This window comes from Mya arenaria, chromosome 12 (assembly GCF_026914265.1).
Source record: "Mya arenaria isolate MELC-2E11 chromosome 12, ASM2691426v1".
NCBI classification, from domain to species: domain Eukaryota; kingdom Metazoa; phylum Mollusca; class Bivalvia; order Myida; family Myidae; genus Mya; species Mya arenaria.
Window position 1 is genome coordinate 28,279,689 of NC_069133.1, and position 15,683 is coordinate 28,295,371.

Sequence of the window (15,683 nt, forward strand, 5' to 3'; positions counted from 1 at the left end):
CGTGGGTACTCGAGTCACAGCTGAATATTTTTTGTATACATTCTCATTGTGTTTTGTAACTGACTCAATAGTTTAAATACAAGAGAATAATTCTATGAGATTTCAAATTTTCTGTACAACGAATACATATACATTATTTACTATTTGTATCTTGTACATGCCGGTATTTACACAATAACGCCTCTGGTGAAAGCATTTTGTCTTGTTTCTTTTTATTAAGATGAATATTTAAGTAGAGCTTAGTATGAACACGATGTAAAGGAATTAAAAACCCGATCGATGTATTACCATTTGTGACGTTTATATAGGTAACAGATAATTGAAGTTGAAGGCTTAAATCCTTTATTGAAACAGCCCCGAGGAGTTCAATAATGTATAACACATTCCTATAGAAATGATAGTACCATGAATGGGATCTACACACAATATAGGCATGCTTCGACGAATCCGCTTCTTTTAATTAACCAGTCTCCATGAAAAGAAATAACAGCTTACTTTAAAGCAGAATATCATCTTCAGCATTAATTATGAGATTACCTATTGAATGTACCTTTTGATTCATTAATGACAGAACATGGGTCTTGCGTTACTTTTGCCTGATTAACTAAAACAAAGAATTCATAATATTGACAATTGATGTAAAAAAAAGGATTCAAATCGTCATGAGTGGGTTAGACGTATGACTAAATATTTGAAAAGATCACCCATAGGGAACTTGTCAAGTAGAATTTGCGTGACACATACACTTATCTTTGAAGATAAACGGGATTAAGATCGAGGTGATGAAATGTTTGTTCAGATGGAAATGAGTCTCCGGAGTACCTCTATGACCTGTCTGCAGCATTGCCTTTAGGAAAGACGGGGTAAATTCGTGAAGGCCTTTTATGCGTTTTATTTAGAGTAATGGAAATGCAATCGGACGGTTTGGAAGATAACGAGGAGTAAAGGTCATCCTTAAATTTTAATTGCGTATGCAGGGTAACTGACGAACGCTCGTGGGACCAGACAAGATAATGGATTCTACAATACTAGGCCTATTTGTGTCTACCATTTTAACCGACGAAAATTGAATCGACGAAGACCGACCCATGCGTTTGCCATCAGAGATCTTTAAGGTTATGATTTATGTTTCTTGGCCCCCCTTCGCTGGTGGCGAGGATGTGACAATAGAGTTGTTACACTATTTTGTAATATAGAAAGATTCTTTAAGATAAAATAATCTAAATAAGATCAGACATTTCCAAAATTAAGAGTTATAAAACAATGCGAACGTGGGACCAGACAAGAAGCCAAAAGTGGGTGATTGGAAATATGACACTGCATTTCTCGACCTTTACACCGATACCATATGTATAGTGCCAACCGCTAAAACTGAAATCAAATTAATCTTAAGAGACCCTTCAGTTTCCCTGCAAAAACCTAAAGTAAATTTACACTTACACGAGCATGTACCACTACAATGTAATATAAAGATAAAATTTCCGGTAAATGCTTTATTGTCCTTCCTTTAGAAGTTCAATCTGTTTTAACATATCAGTTTAAACAGAATAAAAAAAAAATCAGTGTTAAAAATCAACATGTTTCAACATTACCTCAGAATTTAAAAACCGACAATTGAACAAAATGTTAACATTAAACTCGTTTCAATCGTAATAAGATGTTAATGCAAGCACAAGATCAACCTAATTCTACGTTTATTATATAATTTCAAAATATACTACCGAACAGGGAAACGTGCATAAAGATCAACAAAAATCTTATTTATGCTTCTTTGATTCACATGTATTTGATTAAGGCGCTAAGCTAAGCAGATTCAAAGTTCAATTTGAATTGAATAATTAAACCTCTCGATACATGTCCTACAACCTAGCTTGAAGAAAAAATATAGCATTTATGTAACATTTATGTCAACTTATCGATAACTATAACCAATAAATACACACAAGTTTAATATATTTTATCAAATAGTGAAATACATTTGTTAATATTTTTAATTTCTTCTCAAGAGAGCAATTTGTCATATTTTGTACATAACATTGATCTGAATCAGATCTTACCTGACTTTATAAAGATGGTGCTTGATATATATATCTCAAATAAACTGATTTGTGTGCGGAGACTATAATAAGAAGCCCTGCCGAGATAAAACATGTCGGATCTCCTCAAATTTCAGATGATCAAATACTCTGTTGATTGGCCGTTCAGACATTTCGAAATCGCCTCACGTACATGACCACATTGTGGCGTCATTAGGGATTGCATCAGTCCAAGAAATGGAAAGTCCTAGTGCAAATAGACAAGGTAATTTACTAGAGGTATGTTGTCGGTAAAGAACACAAATAGACAAAAGAACGACAATTACAATTACAGCGCATGAATAAATATTTTCAAACCTAAGACTAGAACGACCTCGAACCAGTAGAATACCGAAGCGATGTTAATTTATGGAAAGACAGTTTTATTTGTATTTATATGATACTAAATAGAGGATATTTGTTGATTTAAGTGTAAGATCGTTAAACGGTGAAACTGAAAATACAAGATCATAACGAATGCATTAAACTTTCTTCACTTAATTGATATAATATCTATGCGTCGACATTAGACAAACATCTGCTTGAATGTAGAATTTATAAAATGGTAGGTCTTAATTATGAATGTTAGTGAAGCTTTTACATTACTTATACTATATTTAGTTTGCTTATTCAAGAGAGAAAGCTACGGAAACAATACAAATGTTCTAAATGGCCTACAACATTCGGCTATTTCTTTTAGATCCATTAGTTATTTAGTGCATCGACTAATATATTAAAAAGCTGAAGCCTTTGAAACAGATCTAATGTACATTTACTGGAGAGCATTGTCCTTCGTCGGATCACTGTTGACATTTCAACAAATCGAAAGTTATTCGAAATATTTCACAGTGAAGACGGTCCGCGGTGCACATGTACGTACCAGTTCGTATAGGTAGGATCTAACAGGAGCTGCAATACAAGTCAAACAGATATTAAACGAGTTTAGGAAATGCTCGCTTTAAATCTTTTCCGTAACGAGCTCCATACACGTTTGTATAGATAGCAACGAATGTATGACTCGTTCCATTATATGCTGAAAGGTTTTACAGGTATAATATAACCATCAAGTTTTTTTTTTAATTAGATATTTGCAATATGACAACATGACTCCGCATGTTTGCATAAGGAATGAATTATACTAGGTAGATATACCTAGTAATCATTTTAAATGAAAAAAAAAAACGAAAGAAACTTTATAACAAAAATAATTTAATTTTGTAAACTATGTGGTACTTCAGTTAGTAAGTTTCAATGCATTGTACACATCGATAACAAGTTAATGTCAGTTTTCGACAATTTTCTTTTTTTCGCTGTTTCATCATGCGGAGTACAGGCCCTTTAAGATGATTCGATATATAGGGATTATATATTACATGTAGATATAGTCGCATATGTATGACCAGTTTTTTTTTCCACTATTAGTATATCTAGTTACACAAGAGGAAGACAAAATGGACTTAACTAGGGCTTAGTTATCGGTCAACATTATAACTAAACAATAGAAAGTATAACATTAAAATGTTGATTATAACATTATTCCATTCACCTTAGAACAGTTAATTGTTTGCCACATTTTCTTTGAAAAAAACACAAGACGACAACAGTGAAACACCATGATTATGGATGTTTTTATCAATTTCTTGAAATCCATGAAGTTTTTTGTAAGCAGACACTACCTGTTCTTTCATTGATTGAATTGTATTCTTTATTAATTTTTAGTAATGGCACACACGTTTCCAGAGTGACGTGAGACGTAAGAGGAAATGCAATGAATCCGTGTACATTTATTAAACAATAATGATAAAAGGAATTTGGTGTATTTGAAAAAAAAACGTTTACTTATAATTATAGTGTGTTATATCTCAATGCCTGAATTCGTACTCCATTGAATTATGATCAAAATAGCATTTTAAAAGATAACAATGTGTTCATATATCGTCCAGTGGCCATGAATATTCATAACCCTGTATAACAGTACGTATGATTTATGAAGACAGCCAATATGACAAACAGACATTATTTGGCCATAACTGATGCCGCTAGAGTGTTAACAAATGTTTCTTTGATATGACTTAGTTTAAGACCACACATGAACCATTATTAAACAAGACTTAAACCCTGTGCCATTAAATGAGGTTTATGTTTTATCTTTCGACTACTGTATTTGTTTCTGTAGTTGTTTTTATATAAATATTAGTGTTAAAAAGGTTTAACTTACAGTGTGACCTACTTAAGCCAACACAAACGTAGACTTAAAATTGAGCTAGATTTCATAGAGACAGACATTCTCACCAACAACAATACACTTCTTCTGAAACATCATTTCAGAAAAGTATAATAATCAACCGTCAATCACCCGGAGAAAGTTTCATCGGGAATAGTTTACACACAACCTGTTTATTTCCCTTTCTATTAAGTTTATACACAGAAAGGTATGTCAACGGTTTTCGGAAAAAAGAAATCATAATTAGGAAACCTAATAGATTAACTTTAAAACCGGAATATCACATTTTTGTCATTTTGTATTATGCAGATTATGAACATCCGTCCATTATAAAATATGTACTTTCACTGTCCATGGGGTGAACATAGTGTGATATTAGACTGAAATAAAATCTAGTTTTATTATACGCGTGATAAAGGTAAAACAATACATATATACTAATTTGTATTTGTATAACAGTATCCTTTTAAGTACACCATTTTGAATAAGGCGAATGCAAAATTGTGTTCAATCCCTGTGTGGGCTGACCATCGATTTGGAGTCGAGGGCGGTCTAAAATTTCAAAACAAAAATAGTAAAATATCAAATTATTATACCACTATATAATCCAGTAACACTTATAATTCTCAATAAATAACTGAAAAGCATATAGGTAAGTGAACAATTAATATAGTACTTTAAATAAAAACAAATTTCATTTAAGGAAAATTTCCTTTAGACATGCTTAATAATTTGCCAAACAGCAGCAAATTTCTTTAATTATAAACGCATTTCCCAGAAAAGAAAATATATTAGTAACCTTTGCCTGAAACAGCTTAAAGAAATCTGTTAACGTATATGAAATGTGATGAATATAAAACTGTTGCCTATTTCGAACATTTTTTCAGGCACTTACACCTTCAAACTTTAAGTGACCTATCAGATTTCTTCACGGGAAATATATATATTTCTTCAGCTGCTCCAAATTAAAACGCGGTCACCATATGAAAATATTATGTTTTATGATCTACTGTATTTGAACGTGTGCAGATGCAATATATAGCGCAGTCGGGTCCAGCATGGGACCGTCAATTTACTTATGAGACAATGTATCAATCAAAGTCACGTGACCCCATCTTTTAATAACACGTTTAGCTAGCAAATAAATGAAGTCTACATCATAAGAGAAGTAAGTGTACTTTTAAAGCAAATACATATTTAAGTGATCCCATCTTTGCTCACAAATTTTGCACAGAGGTTTACACGCAGAAAGGAGTCCAATGCAACGAAATCAAGAGTAATTTAAAAGCTTCGTTTTGACGATATACCCCTGTTATAGCCTCACCTGTAGCCCGCCTCGAGTTAGTGAAATTCAACCATTTCCTTCCCTGTCATACCAGTTGGGCTGATGAAAATAAAAAAAATCGTTTTATACATCATTTATAAAAAGATGGTTAACCGTCAATCACTCGACAGAAGGCTTTTAAAGGGTTCTCTGAGAAAGTCATATCGGGAACGGTTTACACGCCACCTGTTTTTCTTCATGAAATTCCTAATCCATTATCCAGAAACATGTCAAGGAATTTCTCAATTAAACGAAATCATAATTAGGAAGTGAAATTGATTAAATTAACAGCCCTATTAACCGTTTCTGTTGTTTTTATACTATTCAGGTTACGAACATCCGTGTTTTATGATTTTATACCTGCAGAAATGTGTTCTACTGTTTTTATGTTTATACTCGCATATTTGGAAAGTCAACAATACACTGGATAGCGCGACATGTTCTAATATCCTGAGTTCGTGATCATTCACTGCAAATCGAGTGCACTCATATGGGAAAGAAGCTTCAGTGTGAGTTACCAGGAGACGCGCTTAAATGGGACACCTACGAAACGGGAAGACTGCAATGTTATTTTTATTTTACTGAAAGATGCGCATAACGCGACATACTCTAACATCCTTACTGCGTGATTATTCACTGCAAAACGCGCGCACTCATATGAAAAAGAAACTGCATAGTGAGGTGGTAACCAGCAGACGCGCTTAATATGTGATCTGCTACGAATTTTGAGCTTGTTTTGACGGATGCGCCTTCTATAGAAACAAGTTCTACGTTGATCCGGAATCGGAATATAGCCACACTCTTTAGGTTGCGAAGACGGGCACTTTCATCGTTTATTTTTGTGAGATTTGAGGAATCTTTAGGGTTCCTTGGAATTTGAAGTGAAACAGATTCTCTTCTCTGGCATACAAACGGAAGTGATTAAACCGAAATTCATTAATCAATCTTTTAAGTGACAGTAGAAGAATATCCCAGTTATATTTCGAATTTGCGTTTCTCAAATGGACACTAAACTTAGTTTATTTTCAAAATCTTTGTCGGATTTGTGACCCTTATTGAAAGATAATAGAACTTGAAAGAATAGTCCGTAGAATATTCCGTAGAACTATAATAGAAGAGCAGTTGTTTCATACAATTTTTAATTGAACTTATTAAGATATGTTTAAAAAACCGGGTAAATTCAAGAAATTAAAATAGGTTCACAGGCACTCCCTCGAGACCAAAGATTGGAGTTCCCGATAATGCATCTGAAACTCTTTATATTTTAACCCTTTTTATCTATGATATTTATATAGCAGAAAACACAATTGTAGTATGAAAAGTTATTTGGGTGTATAGTTGGGTGCGAATCTACACCGATAAAGTCAAGAAAATTGCAAACCGACGCCTTCACCACTAAACCACCACGACGTATACACCACAGGTAATGGATATTTTGACATTTTAACAATACATTTAAAATCTCACGTCAATTATCCATTTACGCAACAACAAAGCCGTTATTAAGTTACCATAAGGGTAATTAACGCTAATAAAGTATGTGGTTTTTAAAGTAATTGTGCAAATAGTAACATTTGCTGAAGGGTTCTAGCTTTTGATATCATAGTTTTAACACTCAAAACGATTTGCCAAACTTTATTTCGTCCTACAGAAAAGTTCAATACACAAAAAAATGAGCAAGTTTCTTGAAATGAAAACACGAAAGATGTTATTTGATTTAATATTTCTCTTATATACTGATTTATATTAAACTCGTTAATGTTTAAAAGTATGTCATGAAGGAAGTATTTCAACTCTACAATTCGTAATTGTATAAGAAAACTCAACTCTGAACCAGGTTGTGGGTTAAGTTAAAAAAAAGTTTATGTTTTACATTTGTAGTTCAATTTAATTTTTAGATCAACACATAAACCTGTAATTTACCTTCTTGTAGTTTACATAACCTAATAAGTAGACTCTCTGATGCCAAGAGGAACGTGTATTTTACGAATTATTTTTAAACCGTTTTGAATTTCATTTAAGAAATTTATTGGTGGAATCCACGCTTGCACAGTCAAACATCTTTTACAGTATTCCAGTTGTCAGTATCTTTGTTTTAACACGCTTGATGTTTTAACACAATCTAAATCGTTTTTACAATTATTTTTTTTAATAATCCGTTAAAAGTGCCTTTTATAAATCATACGCGAGTTCCTTTAAAGCATTTATTTGATTTATCAACTACGTCATTTCCAGGTTGCAGTCACTTCGGTTTAAATTTCAAGCAATGCCTAAGACCAGTTTCCTGACGCCCTTTCGATGTACAAAGATACATCCGAACTCGACATGGTACAGGCCGTCTGGAAATAAGTTAGTTCATCATATCCTTTATTATTTTTCATAATATATATTATATACATTTTTATTGACACAACAAGCTGGTCGCAAGTCAGATGTTCCTTCTTGGAAGACAAAAGTCGCCTAAACAAACTGAATGTTTGAAGGTACAATGGCCGTGCTTCAAGCAAGCTACGCAATGTAACATATACCTTTGCTATGATGCTTGGTGCTCTGGGGTTAAAGTGAATGGAGACAATGAATAAGTAGATTATTTTACATTATGATGTCAATATACCTTTACATTATGTCATTATTCCCATACGGACTCACACGTTGGACAACCGATCGGTGGTAGTGAAGGCTGCGTTGGGTTCTCATGTGTTTGCTTCAGTGGGCTGATAATACCTGTAAACATAGGACAAACTTTATTTCACTCCTACGCACAGGGTACTGAAGGTAGAACATTCAGCTCTATATATGCTTATCAAATAATGTTCCATGAGTCAATTTCTGACCACTGTGCGCAAGAGTGATTTGTGAAATTCAGTAAGTTCAATAAAGGCTCACTGAAATGTAGTGATTCACCAGGGTTGCTATTAGTGTACAGTTTGTTATTCTGACTTTTTAATCTACTAATCCTTTATCGTTACATCACTTTATGCTTTGATGAGATTTGGTGTTCACACTTATTTGTGGGTCAATTAAAATCGTGGATAAACCCAATTTTTAGTAGCTTCATATCATTTAGATCTGATGCAAAGATGAATAAACGTCCCTTTTTTAAAAGAGCATATTTTGTCAGTTTCTGTGTTCATAAACGGTTTATGTGTCGGTGCTTTTCCATTATTTTTTTCAAACTTGGAACCATTTGATTTGCTTTTATAACATATTCGCAGATCCGCAACAATTTACCCTAGCCGAACACTAAATGAAACTAACACCTTGGGGTTACACTTTGCGCTAAAATGCAAAGAGACTAAACAATGAGAAGGTAGAGGATCAAATTAGTGCGAACACCAAATAAGTTAGTGTTCATTATGTCAAATACAAAACTGCAGCAGGAAGCGTGTATTGAATGAGTGGCATAAGGCCGACCTTTAAAAAAACGCACACGTTGAAATTCCTGATCATTTAGCCTAGAACTCTATTATTGCCGATCTGCAATTTCATTGGCTGACAAAGTAGATTGTTTACTAAGAGTTTTAGATATCATGCATCGAGGAAAATGACGCCTAGTGGTCTTTATACTTTGTCGTCGAAAGATAAAAAAAACAAATACGCAATACAGCAGTCTAATGTCAGTAGACATTTAGTATTTACATTCCGACGATTACCAATTAGAAAGAGGAAATTATCTATCCTTAAATGACCTTTCATTTTACGAAAGTGCATTGACATTTGTTTTGGTATAATAATTCTGTATTAATACAACAGTTAAACATATTTATATAACCCAATTAGCAAAATACCGATAATATTTATTGATGACATTATCATCACACAAAGGTTATTAACATCGCCACACTATTCACGCGTCTCTAGCCTATTCTAGGATTCATAATTCCAACACGGCCATGACAAATACTTATTGGGGTTTTCATTTACTTCTGAACGCGCAGTGTGGTAAATAATGAAAACGCTGAAAGAGTTGAAAGACTGTAAGGGCGACAAGTTTTATTCAATTCTGTTATGAATTGTAGGTAATTACAATCGCAGCCAAAACATCTTTTCAAAGAGGGATTGCCCGTACTGATGTCGATTTAAGCTGGGTTTGTGTTATGATATCCATTTAACAAGGTTATCATGTTTGGTCTGTAATTCAAAAATGCCGGCCTGCCTCTGTACGAATAACGTAATATAAATTTTATGATAAAATAATATTAAACTGTATTACCACTTAATGTTTGAGTTAAAGAAAAGTTTCGATAATCAACTTACAACACAATACAACATACCTTTCACAATATTTTTACAACATACCTTACGAAACAATACTTTAACAACATACCATACAACAAGACACTATATAAACAAAACATACGACTTAAAAGTATTTTAACAAAAAAGATGCTTATGTTATAAATGGTTTGTATGAAACTACATTAAAGCGGATTATAAAGATTTTATGAAATCTATTTGATGCGCTATGTAAAAATAATTGCGCGTTGACCGAAAATAAAACGATGATGAAATTCGATAGCGATCAGCGATGATCAGATCGATTGTTGTTATCCATTTTTATTCGATGATCAATTATAAAAACGTCCGCTTATCCAACACTTAACTCAATAGTTCATGTCTCAAGAGGGAGGTTGTGAAACTTCAACAGGACGTATAACATTAAATATATTTGATTTGTCCCTAAATTGGACAGCTTGATAATGATATATAAGCTTCCAGTTACAACTAGTTCATATATCGCATAACAGAGTAACAGAACTCATTCTCATTGCGTTTTAAAAATAAGACTAACAATCGCAAACAGCCTTCAGAATGTTTTCCACGAGACTACTGGTGTCGGTGTTTTTCTTTGGTAAGTGTTTTCTTTATATCAATTTAATTTAATTGTTTTGGCTAATGCATAAAATTGGTATGTTTCACGAATAAAATGGTATGACAAAATAAATAATGCTTACTTTCGGAAATGTAAGAAAGTTATATATTTGATAACTGAACTTAAATATCTTAAATGAAACATCATGATTCAGCGATTTAGTTTACATAGGGTTTTTCTTACATTCGAAAGGTAGGACAGACAAGTTATCATTTATGCATGCATGGTATTTGTCAGCAAATTAATCTGATAAAAGTTCTAAATTACTGCAAAAACGATATCAATGCAAATTAAACAAAAACATGTCAGATCGTATTAATTTATTTAAAGAGTATTTTGCGCCAATCAAAAACAAAAGTTGACACTTCTATTGAATTTTTTTTTCTATTCTCTATATCATTTCTAGGTTTGTATTTTTATGTATGTTGTATGTTTAGGAAGCTAATTGAAATGTGTTTCGCATACGAAAAAAAATGTTAAAACAAAAAATATCTCTATGTAATAGGAAAATAGTCTTCATTTAAGAAATATGAAGGTGCTTTTTAAAATGCCAAATGGCAGCCATGTTTAATATGCAGATATAACACTACTCAAAAGATAGGAAATTTTAGCCATAACTCCAACCATATGATTCTTAAGACTTTATTCCAAAGATAGGAGCTTTAAAGCTGCACTCTCACAGATTGAACGTTTTGACAATTTTATTTTTTTTTGTTTTCGAACTGGCCAATTTTTGCGAAAGTGTATTAGAACCAGTAATATAAGACCGCTGACAAGAAATCAGATCGCAGATTTTCATACATAAGTTAAAAAATTGAAATTTTATGCATTTTCTTTTAACCGTTAGTTACGCTTTAAGCTCTAAAACATTAATTTTAGAATGGAAATATGAAAATCTGCGATAGGATCTTTTGTCGTCAGCAGTCTTATATCACTGGTTTGCAGATATTTACGCAAAAATTGGAGCATTCCAAGACAACAAAATATATAAGTTATCAGAACGGTCAATCTGTGAGTTTGCAGCTTTAAGCTTCTACTCCAAAGGCAGGAATGTTCAGCTTCTACTTAAAAGATACACACTTTAAAACTTCTACTCAAAAGATAGGAAGCTTTAGCTACTCGTCCAAGGATAGAAACCTTTAGCGTCTACTTCAAAAATAGGAGTTTTAAGCTCTTGCTCCAAAGACATAAACCTTTAGCTTCTACTTCAAAGACAGGAACTTTTAGCCTCTACTTTAAAGACAGGATTTTTAGGTTTCTGTTTGAAAGAAAGAAACCTTCAACAAATAGTCAAAAGATAGGAATTTCAGCTTTGAGTCCAGAGACAGGAACTTTAAGCCTCAATTCTAAAGATACGAACTTTAAGCCTTTACTCCAATGATATGTAACACTGTATTCCAAAGACAGAAACCTTCAAATTCTAGTCCAAAAATAGGGGTTTTTAGCATCTTTTCCAAAGAAAGGAGCTTTCAGCTTCTTCTCCTTATACGGTTTCGACACGAACATGCCATTTGACGCCATTCGTTAACCATGTACCTTTGTGTTTTTTTATCAGGCTCCATGGTCGTGTTGGCAAGTTCCTTGTGCTTGAACCAAAACAATGAACCGATGAATGATGGGGATACATATGTGAAGAACGATGATCCATGCACAAGTTGCATTTGTCAGCAGGGTACATTGGCGTGCATGTCCGAAATGTGTTATTTGAAGCCCTGCCCTCCCGGAACAAAACTCATTAAGATCCCCACAGAATGCTGCAAGAGGACATGCAAGGCAACTCGGGGATTCAAGGCAAAAATTGTCAAAAACATAAATGCAATGCAATAATTTGTAACTCGGTTTAAAATAAAACTTGTCAGCACATGACAATTTGATATTACATTTCAATGACAATGTACAAGGTATTATATATTTATAGAAAAATGTGTAATACACATCGCGCAAGCTAACCCAGCACTATGACTTAATACGTAATACAAATTCGGTTTAAAGGAGCACAATACAGTTTGATGCAAAAAATAACATAGTATTTTTATTTTTAACTCATGTTTTTGTACAAATAAAAAATATAAGCGATATTCTGGCGCTATATGTTTTGCATTAACGTTTATTGCCCCCCTTTAAAGTACACCGAATGTTAAACAAGGTTTAAGAAACCATTGACTTCGCAAACTATTATTCCGCAGACAATATTTAGATCTTTAGATTTTAGTGCTATGTTTATAAATGATAAAGATTACGGTATTTGATCATTTGAGAGCAAACAAAGCATCAGCAACGAGGATTCAATATGGATTGAAATTCGCTTCGGGGGCATTCATGAGATCTTGCAGTTTATATGTATATTAAACCACTATAATCTTGTGTATATAAACAGAAACATTATCTTAATAATGACTGTGGTCACATTCCTGAAATCGTTGAAGTTTCTTAAATATGGTTACTCTGAGAATTGTACGGGTGTAACCCGAGGGAGGAATGCGAAAAGATTCTGAGTGGCATTAAATAAGGAAGAACATATAACTTTTTCGCTTTCATCCCTCGAACTGAGCACTCTTTTGAAGCAGCGTAATGTTTAAAACTAAGATATCTTATTGAATCCGGGCCCTGGATATATAAACTGCAATAAATTAAATATTGGCCCAGAATTAATGCATGACGTACGCTGATAATTCACTGAATAGTTTTCTTATCTTATTAAGATACACAAGCGGAGTGTGCCCTAGTTAACTTTTTAGTTCAATGAAGGGGAAGAAAATTATTAAAATACGCCCAAAATGCACCATTTCGAACAAGAAATTGTTCAAATGTTCGTGGGGGAGGACCCCCCCCCCCAACCCGTGCCAACACTTTAAACCAAATAAATTTCGTTTCTGAGGGAGAGGCGCAGGACTAAAGGGTACACATCTAAGAAACGCTCCCTCTAACGTCGAACCCTTGAACCGCCCCTGAGATATATGAAATGCATGCACGCGATAATCATGAAAAGGTTGGAATTTACACTGTACCGAGTTAGCTTTCAAAATGGCTTCATAGTAATTTCGGGCAAAAGAGTTTGAGTTAATAGAGAATATAAGATCAAAATGTGCATTTTACAAACCAGAATAAGAAGAAAAGTAAACATTTTATTGAAAATAGTTTTGTTCATTCCAACAAGATAAACTGACTGTAAACAAATATGAGACAAATATTTGCACACTTCAGTCTGCAACAGTCGAAGTATATACATCTCAAAATAGCTAGGGATAACCGTAATCAATTGCTTATCTATTCCCATTTTCTTAACAATAAATCCTTTTTTATCAACACCTAGCAAAATTGTTTCAGAACTTATCCATTCGCTTAAACAGATACCCAGTTAACATAATGAAAATATATGGTTTAAACATATTTTATTCAAAATTGTTAACCAGTTCTGAAAACGTGTGCGTGAGCAGGACAAAAATTGGGAACGTCGGTGCTAGTTCTTTTACTGTTAACATCTAATGAAGTTTCTATTGGTGTAGCAGCAAGGAGGTGTTACATTAAGGATGCATCATATACACCAAATTATACATTCATATGCACAACATACAGGCGTGTAGCCGCCTATACGTGAATACGCGGCTGAAAAAACATGGTTCTGAAAAAAAAAACCCACCAAAGTAGTAGTATGCGAACTTGACTACATGATCCAAAAACTGGTTATTTTCCAGTACTAAATAATGCACATCGAAACGCCCAGAATGCACTAGATTGCACCATGGTTTTCAAAATTTTCTGAGGGGGGCATGCCCCCGAACCCCCCAGCACATTTATGAATCCACATGAATAGAGGGGTAGCTACGCCCCTGACATTATTGAAACCACAGTGTGGCTAAACAACACTTGTATGTTTATCCTACGCAGTGATCTCCCATGGAAAATGCAATCGTCCAGGAATCTAAAGGGGATGTTTATATGGACTAGATTTGAAATACACCAAGTGTTTAAAAAAGTTGATTTCAGTCACGAAGAGAATCAACCATACTCCTCACTTGTTGGAGTAAGATGAAAAGTCCACTTACCGCGGGAAAGAAAGTACATTGAAAATGTTCATATGATTCAATTGACTTTATCTTTTTATAAATATGTTGCAATACATAAAATACGTTATTGTTTACCCATGTTGAATTTTATTTGGCAAATTTATTAGAGATTTATATATTAAGAAGCTCAGTTTTTTAGTATGTGAATGGTTTGGACCGTCTTCCTCAGCCGCTAAAGGGGATATGTTTATGACATACGTTTTTAAATCTTTCGAACTTGAGTTTTTTAGTGAATTTAAGCGAAGCGTTCAGGGTTTTGCAAATGCATCTTTTACTTGGATTTTATAGATTGTTATTACGAAATAAAGTATTGTGAATCAAACGAAGTGTTAAAGCTAAGCTATTGATGGCTGGAACCCTAAATGTTGATATGTGCTAAAATATGTAGTCTTTGAAGTCCAAAATTTTGAAATGCGTTACAAACACGATTCAACAAAAGGCTGTTGCACAATCAGTTGATTGACATAATCTTCGAGTATGTGTTATCTGCACCGGCATGGGCTTGCTCCCATCTTTTTTAAAAATGCAATTGAAGTATAAAAGAAAATCAACCTGGTTACTATTATATCTGCAAATTCAGTACCAAGGAGTACAATAAATATACGTGTTCAGATGCATTACGAGAAAAATATGTCTGGTGTCAAAACATGAGAGAGTCTCTTTAAACAGAAAAGTTTTGGCAGATACTCAGTCAGTCAGATGATCACAATTGTATAAATAATAGCTTTTAAACGTTGTCATTCCTGTTCATCAGAGGTCGGATGATAAATATAATGCATAGCATCATCGCACTGGAGTACGAGAACGTTGTATACAGAATATGTTTAAACTGAACATGCGTCTGTTTATTTCGATAGGAACTATAACATTATGAAACAACAATTCTGATTACAGAAACTCATTGGCTCAATCTTTCCACATCCGCCCCTCCTTCAGAACAGAAATTGAATGACTTAAAATGTTGGGCCGGGGTAGGTGTACTCCTCTAATTTATAGTCCGAAATAGGGCATTTTTATCTTAATATTGTATTTTCCCCGATATTGACTAAGAATGTATAAACGGACGATTCAAAGGGGTGGAGGGACCGACCCCCCCCCCCCTGAATCTGCAATTGAGTAC

The 15,683-nt window shown here is 33.7% G+C and overlaps 1 long non-coding RNA gene across 1 annotated transcript; it reads left to right on the top strand.

Moving 5' to 3' along the window:
• The first annotated feature begins 10,351 nt into the window (after nucleotides 1–10,351).
• Nucleotides 10,352–12,359, top strand: LOC128212142 (uncharacterized). Its single transcript, XR_008257394.1, has 2 exons — nucleotides 10,352–10,475; nucleotides 12,052–12,359. It is a non-coding gene; the product is annotated as an uncharacterized LOC128212142 (long non-coding RNA).
• The last annotated feature ends 3,324 nt before the right edge of the window (nucleotides 12,360–15,683 follow it).